Here is a 15,963-nt window from a genome sequence, read left to right as displayed (position 1 = left end):
AGAGTTATATGTTCTTCTCAAGCTTCTTCTTTCAAAAGAGTCTGATGCAAAGGCCCAGTAGACATCAGTTTACCATGGTCTGATCTCAAGAGGTTGAAAATTTGATATCTGTTTCCTGTGAGCTCTTTAACTGGAGATGTGTTCTCCTGTTCCACAATTTAAGGTAACACCTAAAATATAAATACACTAAAGGGGAAAAAAAACCCACCCTGGCTTAAATTCAAAATATAATATGGGAAGACAGTGGTGAGGGTATGTAGCATTTTTAATATCCCTAATCATCCCATAAAAACAGAGCCCAACCTGCAAGCCACATACAGTATCTATAACATTAAGTAATAAGTTATTCCCAGAATTGGAGTCCATGAGGACAACACACCAAGACTCATGTATCATTAACATCTATACAGGTAGAAGCCAAGGGAAGTAAGGGGGCATCTAGCAGATCTGAGAACAAGCTAACCCCAGAATTGCCTATATATTTTATTTATTTGAGAGAGAGAGCGCGCGCACACACACAAGGTGAAGAGCAGAGGGAGAAGGAGAGAATCTCAAGCAGACTCCCTGCTGAGTGCGGAGCCCAACACAGGGCCCAATCTCATGACCCTGAGATCAGACCTGAACCAAAACCAAGAGTTGGCCACTCAACAAACTACGCCACCCAGGCTCCATGCCAGTATATATTTACTGGAAAGTGTGGGTAGCCGATTTGAGGACCGCAGCTGAACTGGAAGGGTTATTTGCAGGTGAGTGCAATAAAATGGCAGGAAGATTTTAAGAAGCCAGATTAATATGGGACTTAACTGTGGAAGTGAACTTGCCAAAGTGCTACTCCAGGACAAAGCTTGGCACTAGGGAAAAACTGCCAGAGATATAACCTAATTTGACAAAGAGAAGGAGGAAGAAAAGAGAAGATCCAAAGAAAGTGGGGACGAGGAACAAAACCAGGAGAGCTCCAGAATTATGACACCATATTTTTGAACAAAAACAATAAAACAACAGAAAGATAGAACTCTATGAAAATCAAGCTAGACAAGCTATCTTAACCCATCCCTTCCCCCTAGAAGTTGAGGAAAACCAATCTCATGGGAAAATGAGCAACAGAAAGGAATTACAGTTGAATTTTATACAACATTTTTATAAGAAAATAGAAAACTAGGCACAGGAAAATATCTCTGTAGATAATGAAAGCTCTCCAGAAAAAAAGGCCACAGAACAGATGAAAACTATAACTCAATATTTTTCAAATGAACTAATGGAAATATTTTTCATGATAGAGTATGCAAAGAAAAAAAACACAAAAACCTTATCAGTCAGAATGCAAAAAACTCAGAAATGAGGTGATAGAAGAATAAAATACCAAAAAAAATTTTAAATCATTTCAAAATGTAACATAAATCCCATCACAAAAGAAGACACCCAAATGGCCAATAATAATGTGAAAAAATGCTCAGTGTCACTAATCACCAGAAAGTCAAATTTAAGCCACAGCAAAGTATCACTTCACCCCCCCACCCCTGCATTAGAACAGCTAAAATCAAAAAGACTGATGACACCAAGCATTAGCAAGGATGTGGTGACAAACTCTTATACACTGGGAATGGGAATGGGAAATGGTACAGCTGCTTTAGAAAACTGCTTAGCAGTTTCTAATACAGGTAAAAATGCATCTGCCCTATGATCCAACACTTTGGCTGCAAGATTTATTTTCCAAGAGAAATGAATGCATATGTTCTCACAAAGATTTATGCAAGAATGCTCATCAGAGCTATAATTTACAATAGCCAAAATCTGGAAACAACACAAATGTCCATCCACAGAAGAAAGAATAAATTGTGGTGTATGGATATTGTAATGGATATTTTTTATGAATCTCAAAAAAACATTACTTTGAGTGGAAGAAGTCAGGCACGAGAGTATATATAATTATCTTATGATCTGCTGATTTGAAACTCAAGAACAGGCAAGACCAATCGCCAGCAACAGAAGTTGGAAGTTAGGAAGTAAGGGTTTTTACTGGAAAGAAGCATGAGGGAACTTTCTGGAATGATAGAAATTTCTATATCTTAATCTGCGTGATGGTTACACAGGTGTGTACATATGTGAGGCAGGAGACCGCAGACCACTCCCAAGTTCAGCAGTTTACCGAGAGGACTCAAAGGACTCAGCATAGAGTGACAAGCATGGCTATAACGTATTACTAAAAAATAAAGATGCAAAGTAAAATCAGCAAAGAGAAAAAGCACATGGTTCAAAGTTCAGAGTAAACCAGAAGCAAGAGTCTAAGAGTCCCAGTGAAGTCACGCAGGATGCTGTTAATTCCTACAGCAACAAATGTGATATGTGTGAAGTGTTGTCTCCGAGGGAAACCCATTAAAGACTCAGTGCCGAGATTTTTATTGGGAACTAGTCACAAAGGTAGCTTCTGCCTAACATGTACCAAATTACAAACTCCCAGAAAAAAAGCAAGTCTTCAGCATATACCATATTGTTCCCATGAATATACAACGAGCCACTTTTTAAAAATTTTTTTAAGCTTATTTTTTTTCTAGCAATCCCTACGCCAAATGTGGGGTTCGAATTCACAACCCTGAGATCGAGAGTCGCATGCTCTTCCAACACCCAGGCAGATGAGCTTATGAGCCAATGAGCCATTCTTATCAGAAAACAACACAAACCCTTTCAAATTTCAAATTCTTAGCAACCTTGCAAGCGGGTCTTTCTAAGGATAGCAGTCAAGTCTTCTCGGCTAACTCTTTCCTGCACAATATGTAAAAAAAAAAAAAAAAAAAAAAAAAAAACTCACCAAGCTACACATTTAAGATTTTGGTGTTTTACTTCATGTAGATTACATATCAGTTTTTAAAATCTAAATACATAAGTAATATGAATGACAGGCCCACAGATTTTCTTCTGTGAGCAGTTTGTCATGATAGTGCATAAAGATTTTGGAGACCTACAAACAGGGCAAAGTAAAAAGGGGCTCTACCTCCCTCAACTTGCTAAGGCTCAGCTCTCTCTGGGGCATAATGGGTCCTGTTCTTAAGCAGCATAATGTAATGGAAAGAACATGGACTTTGGCATCAAACTGCTCTTAAAATCTGGCTCCATCATTTGCTAGCTTGGTGGTAATAGTCAAGATAATTTGCTTATCTGAGCTCCAGTTCATCAGCAAGCTAAGGATGGTTATTTGCCACTGAAATGTTGTAAGGATTAAATGAAATAACACATGCAGTTGGCGCTCAAAAAAAATGTCAAATCCCTTACTACAGGAGATAAAACTCTGAAAGATAAGACATACATATGAAAAATTGTAAGGCATGAGAGAACTTGCTAAGTGCCATGAGGGTTGTTCCAAGTTTTCACCGCTATAGGAGATGGGGCAGAAAGGTTCCTGGTGGCCTGAAACAGAACTCTGTAAGTGGCATTTGAGCAAGTGACTGAATGTGTAGTAAGATTCTGAGAGTCAGAGATGAAGACGGGGACATGTTAGGACCAGGGAAAGGTACATGCAAATTCGCAAGCTGGATTTGTCTTGGGCTTTTGTCAGTCCAAACTCTGCTGAGAAAACTAGCGTTGCTTTACCTACATGACTTGCTGTGACCAAGCCATTAGGGGGATCAAACATAATGCCATGCTGAATGGGGTGATACAGTGGGTTCTTCTACTCTGGACCTGAGGCCAATGCCGTTTTTGCCTCTTGACGTAGAGCAATATGCAGCACAGATATGACCCCAACCAGGAACACTACTGAATCCATAGGGCAAATGGTGGCTTCTATAGAAACATCAAATGCATGCACATCTTCCATTCATTACAGTGCCCTCAGGGACTCCACTCTTTTTTTTTTTCCATTTATTCAGTAGGTACTTATTGAGCGTGTAGTCTGTGCCAGGCATTGTGCTAGGATGAAATGTATGGGTCCCAGGCCCAAGGAGTTCACAGACTAGTCAGAAAGCCTACATGTAAATGCCTGGATTACACCAGAGAACAGTAGCGGCTTTAGGGTAGAGATGAACGAAAGACCCCAGGATCACACAGCATAGGGCTGGGCCTAGATGCATGTGGTTTCCACTTCAACAGTATTCTCACTGCTGACAGGTAAACTGAAAGATGGATCTGATAAGCCAGCTACTTTCCCAAACTGGTCAAATGAACAAACACTGGGCTCTAGGTAAGGTCGGAGTGCCCTCTGCTGAAATAGGAAGCTGGAATCAGAAGACAAACTATTCTAGTCCTGTTTATATTAAAAAACACTCTCTATACCCTTTTATTTGTAGAAATGAATAAATATCCTCTTTCCCTCAATCCATCTTGAGTCTCATCGGATTCTTATGCTTATTGGTTTTGGAGGCAATAAAGGAGGACAAAGGAACATCAAACACATGTGAACATCACATGGCAAAACAGGCTCAGGCTAACTAGCATATAAAAGCTTTCCAGCTTGATTGGTGGGCTATGGAAATCCAAGGTGGGTTAGCCTAGGGCCTCTTCATAAAATGACTTCAACACTGGAGCCTCAACTCCTGGCAAGCTACCATGTGTTTTCATTCTCCCATCCTAACATTTTATGTGGATGAAAAGAAATCCAGCCATGAAAGACATGGAGGAAACTTACCCGTATATGACTACAGGAAAGAAGCCAACTTGAACAGTGTACGTACCATAATGATTCCAACTGCATGATGTTCTGAAAAAAGTAAAATCATTGAGACAGAAGAAGATCAGGGGTTCCCAGGGGTGAGAAGGGAGAAATGCACAGGGCAGAAATGACTCTGGTGGACACATGGCATTATACATTTGTCCAAACCCACAGAAAGCATAATGCCAAGAGGGAACTGTAAGGTAAACTGTGGACTTGGGGTGATAATCGTGTGTCAACACAGGTTTATCAACTGTATCAAGTGTGCCACTCTGGTGGGGGATGATGATAGTAGAAGAGGCAGCACTGGGGAGGGGGAGGGATGATGTATATATGGGAACTCTCCTACTTTATGCTCAGTTTTATCATGAACCTAAAAAATCAAGTCTATTGAAAAAACAGAAAACATGAATTCCAGCTAAGTTCATAAGGGCAGAGCTCAGGAGGCAAAACAAGTTCATAAAAAGGTAATTTGTTTTACCATCTAAAGGAGCCACAGATTGGAAGAGAGGATGTGTGTGTGAGGGAATGTATGATGGTGAGCTTCAAAAAATGTCACATTATTTCTTTCCTCTTGCCCAACCTCCATACCAAGCAACAAATCCCAAAGACAATGACAGTCACTACATGTGGCTTACATTGTGACTGATTCAGGAAACACTGAAACATTCACTCCGAAGTAGCAGAGACTGTAATCTCAATTAACTCACATTTTTAACATGCATTCCAGACTGTAGAGCTCACACAGATATTTGGATTGCAGTGTGACACCAGAGGGGGAAGTGGCCTTCTTCAGGACCCTCCTCCAGCAGCCTGGGACAGTCCAGCTCTGCTGATGGACAGTGTGCTGAGAGCACAGCACTTGTTTGCTCTTATGCAATGGGAAACGCAGTAGCAACACCGTGGCTCATAAACGGGGAGGCTCTGTAACAAGGACTCATTAGCAAACCCGTTACCTTAAAGCAGCAATCGGGCAGGACTGCTAAAAGTCAGTGTCTTTCCTCTGGGCTGGATTATGTGACCTGAAGTCCTTTTTTCCACTCTGAATTAACTTCCCAAAATGGGTCCCCTATTTTGAAACAGTGTGATTAATGGATTTTCAAAAATGTCCCAGGAGAAACACTGTAGTCATTGACTTAACTGGCATTGAGAGTAAAATAATTATTAGTTTTAGAAATTTTCCTTGCCTAATTATGGAGGCTAAATATTTCATCATTCCTGATGATTAACATGCTAGTGCACATGAAAAGGTAAGGGGGAGGACTCTTTAAACAGGTGCTGAATGCCTTACTTGCAATAAACATCCCCAGCCACCATGAGTCCCTACATCTGGTAGAGATTTTGTAGCCACGAACATCTGGAATTTAATTTGCTACATGTAGTAGAAACCCTTTTCATTAAAAAAATAAAAAAATTCTTCTTTATTCAAAGTAATTTGCAGTCTTTTAGAAACCACTCACAGGCACCCCTACACACCCCCTTTGGAAAAAAAAGAAAATCTCCACAATGCCTACTGTGAAGACCCTAGGAATTTTTTGGCTTTGCAAAATAGTAACTTAATGCAATTCAAGCAAGGTTATTCCAATTCCTTTTTCCTCATTTCAATGCATTGATGAGCTCTGGCCTTATAATTAAAGTGGCCTCTTACGTTATTTCAGCCTAATTATTCAATGCTGTCATCTACCTATTCCATGGCCTGTGGATTCAACAGTACGACGTGTGAAGGCGTGATAAGAGGTGGCAGGATGAGCGTGAGGGGCGCAGCAGCGAGTTCATTTGTGTTTATTGCATACAATGTTCTTTTCCTGTGGAAATGGGCTTTTGTGACAGTTCTTTTCCTAGTTTGGTGGATTGCCTGCCCCACTGCAAAAGGCCTTTCAATAAGCATCCTTACTTTCATTTGTGAGACCCCCACCACCATTTCCTGGCGATAAAAGTGGCTTAGATTTCAGCACAACGTAAAACATATTCCAAGACATTTCTTGAATGGAGTTAGGATTTTTTTTTTTTTTAGGATTTTATTTATTTATTTGACAGAGAGAGACACACAGCGAGAGCGGGAACACAAGCAGCGGGAGTGGGAGAGGGAGAAGCAGGCTTCCCGCTGAGCAGGGAGCCAGATGCGGGGCTCCATCCCAGGACCCTGGGATCATGACCTGAGCCACTCCGGCACCCCTGAAGTTAGGATATTTAAAGAAAACCTAACAGACAGACCTTCGGTAAGATGGCTCTCGCTCTTTTATGTTTTGCCATCTTCCAATATGGCGTCAACCCAGCTCCAGAAAGCAAGAAGGAACCATTCGATATCATTAGCCCCTTGGTCAGTCTCAGGGATGGCAGGGTGCCCCACCGGACAAAAGGCGAGAAACTGACATTTAGATCCTGAATATGTATTTCTCAATTCTACTGTAAACTTGGCCTATGGGCAGTGTCCTGCGCTGTATAAGTCAGTAAGTACTTCTCAGAATGATTTCCTCCTCCTTTGAAACATCCCAAAAGGAAGGGAAACGTTGACTCTGACTTTTCCCTCAATTGCTCATACTCAGCATTTCCTACGATCACTAACACCCATCTCATTAAAAGAAAACTGTCCTCAAACAGTTACAGCTGTTACAAAAATGTTATGTTCCTTTCTTTCATATATTTCTCCTTACAACAAATTTTCCCTTTGGGTCAAATACATCAAATTCAATCTGCTAAAGCACTCTGTTATTTTTCTAATAATTGAAATGTGAATTGATTGCCTGCAAAAAACATGTTTGGTCCAGAAAAACACATCCCTGTAGGTGGGACCTTTTGAAATGGGAAGGTTACATATGGGAAATATACAATATGGCAACAGTTTAGGTTGGTTCCCCTTTGTCGGTACCAGCTGACCTTCCAGTAGTCTTTAGCTTTAAGACGAAATGAAACCTAAAGTTGGGGGAGTAAAGGAGGACTTGTGGTTGGCTTTGTATTGTATATGAGATTGGGAACATATGTTTTTTAAGGAAAGGAAGCCTGACACAGTGAAACATTTTGACACAACAAAGGAAGGAAATTGATCTAAGTGTCTGTCTGTAATGTGCCATTTGCTGCGATCAGTCCCTCATTCAAGCCTGATCTCTGGCGTCCCTGTTTGTATTGGAGCCATTTCCTGCATGATAGTACATTCCTGTTTGACACACCATGCCTGGGAAAAGGCAGTATCACCTACCCCCACCCAGGCAGACACAAGCTGTAAGACGTCATCAGAACTCTTCCGTTTCCGTTGCTGGGCGTTGGTTATTCTGCGGGGCTTGCATCTTTCTCTATTGACTTCCTGCTCTGTTAAGGGAAAACTATCGAAGTGTCCAAAGACTTAGTTTCAAGATGAATTGGCAAAGCTTAGAAAAGGAAGACAAGAAAGAGGAGCAAATATATTTCAAGGTCAAAGATTTTATCATCAGAATTTTGAAGCCTCATAGACTTTATCTGTTCCTTGCTACTCAAAGTGCGATCCCTGGACCAGCAGCATCGAATTACGTGGTTGCCTATTACAAATGCAAAACCTCAGACCCTACCTAAGAGCTACTAGGTACTAGCTACTAAATCAGAATCTGTATTTAAACATGATACTCAAGTAACTTGTGTGCACCCTTCAGTTTGAGAGACAAGGATCTCAACCCATTTATTTACAGACAAAGAAACAGTCTCAAGTAAGTAGCTTGTGCCAAACCATAAAGTTATACACCAGAGCAGCCATGACAAGGAACTTAATGGATACGAATGCTTCAGTTAGTCTACTTTTGCCGTTATGTGGAAGGAAGACATATAGCTCAAATGCCCCAGGAACAAAATTCCTTCAAACTCATCACCATCTTTCAACTTACAGGCCAAACCAATTTCCCCTTATCCATCAGACTCTTCACTTCTGTCTTCATCATCTTGGAGTCCATTACAACCCTCCTCCTCCTGCAAACTCCTGAATTTTTTAGGCCCCTTTCTCATAGCACCTACCATGAAAGAACTCGACCACCCACGTTCTCCATACCTGTACCCAAACAGCTGAGTAAAGCTGGAGAAAAATCATTCCACTGAATAGATTGCTATCACTTCACATTTAAAATCAAACCTCAGCCAAACCCTTAGCAGGGCCGATTAATCTTGCTGTTTTTCTCTAGAAGTAGCTTTTCCACCATTTTTATACCTTTTCCAATTTCCTTACACTTACCATCATGCATTCTCAAGTAATGACTTATCTCCAACTTCAGAGGTCATAAAAGGAATTAGCCATCAAACCCCTCAGTTTCCCACCACCGATTCTAAATCAACATAACCCCTGCATCTGCCAACACTCATCTTCTCCTGGTCCCCTTTTTACAGTAGATAAATCACCCATCTCCTAACAAAGGCTAGGTCAGAATAGATGCTGTGAAACACATTCACTGTCCTCTTCTCTGGAAGGGACCCCCGCTCCATAGATCACCTCTCTTCCCTAAATATACCACATGCACACATTCTTGCTTCTGAGTCCATTTCAACAGCATTCAGGTTTATTCTAGCACCTCCCTTCTTAAACAAGAAGCAAACTAGCAAAATCTTAGAGAAAACCTCTCTAATTTGATCCCTATTTCAATGCTCTAGTTCATAGGTAGCTTGTAAAGTTCTCCACACATGTAGTCTGTGCTTTTTCATCTCTCATTCACTATTTTTCTAAAGATTTTATGTATGTATGTATGTATGTATGTATGTATGTATGTATGTATGTGTGTATGTATGTATGTGTGTATGTATTTGCCAGAGAGAGAGACAGCACAAGCAGGGGGAGCAGGGACAGAGAGGGAGAAGCAGGCTCCCTGCTAAGCAGAGTGCCCTACTTGGGACTCCATCCCAGGACCCTGGGATCATGACCCAAGCTGAAGGGAGACGCTTAAGGGACTGAGCCACCCAGGCACCCCTCTTATTCACTATTTTTCAGAATGACTTCATTGATGTATGATCATTTTTTTATTTAATTAATAGGAAAAAATTAAAGAAGCAAAAAAAAAAATTACTGGAACTCTCACAACCCCAAAATATGCATCTTTTTTCCTTTGTAACATGTTTTCATCCAAAAAGAAGATGGATAGGTAGGGGAGGAGGTGCAAAATGTAAAGTGAAATTGTACTCTAAGTACAATCTTTTTAAAGTAAAATTTCATTTTTCTTGAATTTAACAGAAGAAATGTTTAGAAAATAAAGACTGGCTCCTTACTTTGTACAATAAGGAAATTCGCCTTTTGTAATTCACATTTTTGGTTTCATAAGTTATATTATTATTTTAACTTTGTCAAGGTTTTTAATACTTAAAATCTGTTTTGTGATTATAAGCCTCCAAGTACTCAGTCCTGGTTTTCCATTTAAATGTATCTCATCCTGAACACTGATCATTTTTACCGTAGGTTTTCCATTCCTGAGTATATTCAATACATATGTTTGGGGTATCTGGACACTGGGGAGATAAGTATGAAAAATGGGTAAGATCCCTGCACTCACAAAACTTACATTCTAAAGGGGGAGAAAGAAAATAAGGCAAAACAAAGCAAGATACTTCTCAGACTGTGTGTAATAAGTGCTGTGTATGTAAGGATACCTGGTGAATGAGTAGGGGAGAAAGTTATTTTAGCAAAGAAAGACGTCTCTTTAGATGTGACATGTAAGCTGAGTCCTGAATAATTCAAAAGACTCCATCACTAAAAGGCCTTAGAGGAGAAACCTTCTACATGGAAGGAACAGAAAATGCCTACGGTAAAAATAAGTGTGGCGTGTTTAAGTACCAGAAAGAAGGTCAAGGTAGCTACAGCTTAGTGAGAGAGGAGGAGAGGAGCCTATGTGATCAGAGAGATAGTCAGGAGTCATTTCACACAGAGAATTTCAGGTGATGAAATTCAAAATGCAATGTAAAAGCTTTAGAAGGTGTAAGCAAGAGGGGGGAAGAGGGATGTGAACTGACTGACATTTTTAGAAGACCAATTTGACTGCTGTGTAGAGGATGAACTGAAAGAAGAGGTGGGATGAAAAAATAGAAGCAGAAAGTCCAGTTAGGAGATAATAGTAGTAATCCAGGCAAGAGACGATGATGTGGACTAGGGCAGTAAGAGTGAAGACACGGAGAGTGACATCTTTGGGATGTAGATCACAAGTAAAATGGATGGAACTTCCTAGAGTGGATGGAATGACTGATGGAGGAATAAGAAAAATGGAAGCAAGGACAAATTCTAATGCTTTGTTTGGTTGGTTGGCTGGCTGGCTGGTTGGTTGGTTGGTTGGTTGGTTTTGTTCTACTTGAGCAACTGGGTTAAAATTAGTGCCACTTACTGAAATGGGCAAGGCTGGAGAAGTAACAGGTTGGATTAAGAACAGGGATCCAGGAGTGTCACATTTCAGATATCTATCAGAAATCCAGTAGACAAGAGGTATCTATGCCTAATCTAGAGTTCAGTGGAGAGAGAAATTTAGAAGTGGTCGACATATGGATAAAATTAACACCAGGAGGAAAATCACCATGGGTAGACAGTGATCTTCAGTCCTCACTGTGCAACAAAATCATCTGAGTTTTAAGAAATACTCACGCCGGGGCGCCTGGGTGGCTCAGATGGTTAAGCGTCTGCCTTCGGCTCAGGTCATGATCCCAGGGTCCTGGGATCGAGTCCCGCATCGGGCTCCTGGCTCAGCAAGGAGCCTGCTTCTCCCTCTCCCTCTGCCTCTCTCCCTGCTCATGCTCCCTCTTCTCTCTCTCTGTATCTCTGTGTCTCAAATGAATAAATAAAATCTTAAAAAAAAAAAAAAAAAGAAATACTCGCGCCCAGTTTTCTAACCCCGAAACGGCATATGTGAAGATTGAACGTGGCACCAATGTAGATAGAAAAGTGGACCCAGGACTAAGCTTTTGGATATAGTCACCTCTAGGGGTTGGGAAAAGGACAGTCCAGTAAAGAAGACCGAGAAGGAAGAGCTGGGGGGGGAAGGAGAAGTAGGTGTTGTCCTAGAAGCCAAGAAAAGAAAGTGATTCATGAAGGATGGAGAGGCCACTCTGCCACTGAGACACTGAGGAAGATGAGAATCAAGTATCTGTGGAGGAGGAAGCCAAATTACCATCTGTTTATTTTTATCAGGTAAAGGGAAGCCATCAGCTAAGAGACTGTAGGGACAGAGTGATACTAAAGGTTGTAGGAGAGAGAGGAAAGTTTATAAAGATCCTTTTGAAGATTTAGAGAGGAAGGAGAACACACAAAGAAAGCCAGGAAGTGTCAAAGGCTCTTCTGAAAATTATGGGCATAAATTTAAAGTGGGACTGGTCAATCTATTTGTATTACTTACTCCAACCTCATTCAGGTGCTCAAAGAAGCAGATGGTTGGATTTAATAATGATAGGGTTTTTGTTTAGAGTTTTTATTTTTTGTTTGTTTGCCAAGTGCATATAATAAAAGAAGAGAGAGAGGCAACACAGTGAACTCATACCCCCGCTTCCTCAGGGTTGACTGCAGTGACAGCCCATAGCATAAAAGCCTTCAATATGGGATATCTCTTGCTCTAAACCAAGCACCAGCCATGCCAGAAACGCTATCGTTCCAGGGAGAATTCGCCAAAAAGAAAATAAAACAGCAACAGAAGTATTACTCCTACTTTCAAGGAGTGCATCAAGTAAATCTAAGCTGGATACAGGGAGTGAGGGGAGAAAGGTTGACGAATTATGAAACGTGGCAGGTCATTGGGCTGATAATCCCAGTGAAGTGGAAGAATTGGTAGGATGTGGACTTGAGAATGAGCCAGAAGCCCAGTCATGTGAGACTCTGTTCTAATTGCTTTCAACTCTTGCATTTTCCTTCTGGGTGCACTCTGAAATCTTCAGCTTTCTCTCCATGGAAATCATTTGAATTTCAGCTGTGTGTACTCTGTTCTTTGTTGTCTTTAATTTATGCATAAGTTTTGTAATGACGTTGTTTTGGTCCTTAATTTGTTCCCTTAGCTCTGAAATCTTCTGCATTTCCTGCTGTTGTTTTTTGCCATTCTATCCTTCAGTTCTTATTTTTTATGTTCCTACTCTAATAAAGAATGCCTGGGGATGCCTGGGTAGCTCAATCGGTTATGCAACCAACTCTTGATTTCGGCTCAGGTCATGATCTCAGGGTGGTGAGATTGAGCCCAGCGCCGGGGTCCGCACTGAGCATGGAGCCTGCTTACGATTCTCTCCCCCTCTCCTGCCCCTCCCCGCTCTAAAAAAAAAAATTCCTGTTCATACATCTTTTATGACCCAAAGCACCCATGGAAATATGGATTGAACTATTCATCTGTGTTTTACCCACTATGTTCTCACTCCTTCCCTTCTTCACCCTCTCCTTCCCTTCCTTCCTTCAACTCTCTCTTCCTTTCTTCCCACTTCTCTTTTTTCCTTCCTTCCTTCTTCTCCATCTATCTAGCACCATGTGTTTTGTTTTTTACCCACCTTTAAGGTGGACGGCTCTAACCAAACTTCTCTTTGCTCAGACAGAATGCAAGTCAGTTCTCACTGACAGCTTTGCAGCTCATTTGAGACTGCACTGTTTTCGCCCGAGTTACGCGCCAAGGAGTGAATATTGTTTTAGATTCCTTTTTCCATAGTCTGTGGTGCAAAGAAAAAGGAGAGAGCTCTGCTGGGGCTCTGGGTAGCCTTAATTTGAGGACACAAGTTCTTCTATTTTTTCAGAAATTTTCTTAATATCCTAAGAATTCACATCACCTAACTGTGAGTGCTGTCCCCCGCTAAAACTATTCCCATGGGGCAAGGGTGCCCAGACTTTTTCCTATACTACCTACTCACTTCATTCATCTGCTTCTCCAGAAATTTGGCAATATTTATAAAAATTTTATAAGAACTTTCACCTACTCGGGCATCTGCCTCAGTTAAGCGTCCAACTCTTGATTTTAGCTTAGGTCATGATCTTAGGGTCGTGAGATCAATTCCCCGTGTCGGGCTCCATGGTAGGCGTGGAGACTGCTTAAGATTATCTCTCCCTCTTCCTCTCTTATTAAAAAAAAAAAAAAAAAAAAAAAAATTCACTTACTGTCTCCCCTCGTGCTGCTTCTGGAAGGTGGAAGTGGGCAAGAAGCCATGCTAAGCACAGCCACTATAGAATCTCCTGATTCTCCCTATGGCTACCAGGTTCTCACAGTTAGAGAGTGAGATTATAACCATTTCCCTGCTTGCTTGCTGCTACTGAACTCACTGCTAGTTTCTACCATGTTTGCTGTTTGAGGAACAGAGATTTTTCTGATCCTCTTTCACACTACTGTCTAGCAGGGAAGCAGCAGAAATGGAGTCTCTGTCCTAGGAGAGCTCACATTCTAGTGGAGGGAGAAAACCAACCAACCAACCAAACTCGCAAAGACAGAAAAGTTTCACGGTATTTCAACGGAAATAAAAGGCAGGGAAAATAACATCTCTTTAGAAGGGTCTCACTAATTTTACCGTTTGCTCCGTGGATCAATGACTCACAGGAGTCCAGTCCTACAAAAGAGCACATCACAGGCAGCCCCGTGGCTTAGCTGCACGGAAGCTTGAAGGGAGACTGCTGTGACGTGGGTGGAGATCCCACACTTAATGGCAACACTAGGTACTTGGGATAGTCATGGAAGCAGTCACAGGTTAGACCCACTAAACCCGTTCTGTCAACTGGCTCACAGCACGTACAGGGAAGCCCTGATTTGTAGGGTTCGCAAATTTCTGTGGTCGACTTAGACCGTGCGATTTCAAGCTACGAGCAATCTCATAACCAGCTTGAAAAGTCCCGACTATTTAACAGTGGACTCTGGGAGCAGGAGGCAAGCCTTTGAGCCTGTGACCATGAGGACGGCTGCTCTGGGACCCGAACTGCAGTCCTCGCTTTCGGAATGGCTTTCCCTCTCTTCGTCTCCATATTGTCATTTTTATAAGAGGATCAATGGCATCTAGCTAAAGGAAGTCTGTGAAGGTTAAATCAGATAACGAGTTGTCCATAAAATCTCCCTAATTCATCAAAATCATACAGTGAAGGGTCTACTCGTGAGCTGAGCTCTGAACCAGGGATTTTGAGGAATCTCAAAATCAACGAAGACAGGTTTGCACACGTGTCCTCGGCATAACTCAGGTATGAAGGTGCATTTCCTTAAGGTCCTATTTCTCCCACACACGTGTCCAGTTTAAGCCACCCAAGTGTCCAGGAGTGACAACTGGGCCTCCTGCTCTAGTCCTGACTCCATGGGGACTTCTGACCAGGTGTTCTGGCTTTCGTTCCATGACCTCCTCATTTGGAAGAAGCAGCTCGTTCTCAGCACTCAGGCCTGGAGACCTCAGAGGGAAGTTTTCCACAGTAGATGGGATTAAGTAAGAATTTTACCAGCCTCCATAGCCTCTGGTCCATTATCATATGTGACCCTGAGAATCCCTCTGCTCAAAGTCTCCTCAATAGGGAAATCCACAAAAGGCAACCAGGTTGCCAGGGGCCACATGAGCCAAGGCATGTTTCTATCCTGGAAGACAAAGTGCAGCCCGTGTCTTCCCTGACTAGCTGAGCTCTGCCCCCGAGCAAAAACCTCGTTATGGCAAGGCAGAAAGCCCTAGGTTTGGATCCAGACAAAGACCTCAGTTTTCTCATCAATAACCTGGGCATCATATACACACTTCACAGTGTCATGTAAACACCAACTCAGATCATGTATGTAAAACATTCAGTCTAGCGGCTCATTCATGTTAGCTCACATTATTGTTAAGTACGTCTACTTATTATTAAGGATGTCTTTCTAGTCTTTGAGAAGCATTACCTCATATGACTGTCTTAAAACACGTGCCTTTAAGTAAACCTCCAACTTACTATTCAGGACTTGTTTCACTGTGTTGCTATTTTTTAATTATTTCAAAAAGTCTTCTACTTTTTTCTGATCCTTTACGCTGTTTTGCCTGACAGGAATATTTTTGTGTGGTTTTGCTGTAGATGTCAGTTTTGACTGTTATAAAAATCTTATTCAGGAGTCATTTGTTCAAAATTTTTTGAAAAATCCTTTTACCTAATTTCTATTACTTCCTTTTTTTCTTTATTTTTATAATGCAGACTGCGAAGGAACCAGGGCCAGGATGATAGCCAGGGGGAAGTTTTTAGGGGAGGCTAGATCCATTTATTCACTTCACACACACCTGTTGAGTACATGTCTTATGCCCCACTACTCTGGGAACTGAGGCCACAGAGAACACAAACACAGTCCTTGGCCTCAAGCACCCTAGTGATTAAGTAGAAGATACAGAGAAGCCAAGGGGTAATAAATGTATGGTGTGAGAAATGCTAGATAGGAAACTTCTGACGCTACAGA

The sequence above is a fragment of the Callorhinus ursinus genome, unplaced genomic scaffold, assembly GCF_003265705.2.
Source record: "Callorhinus ursinus isolate GAN/ISIS: 27379988/994484 unplaced genomic scaffold, GSC_fseal_2.0 scaffold28, whole genome shotgun sequence".
NCBI lineage: Eukaryota > Metazoa > Chordata > Mammalia > Carnivora > Otariidae > Callorhinus > Callorhinus ursinus.
This window is presented reverse-complemented; position numbering follows the sequence as displayed.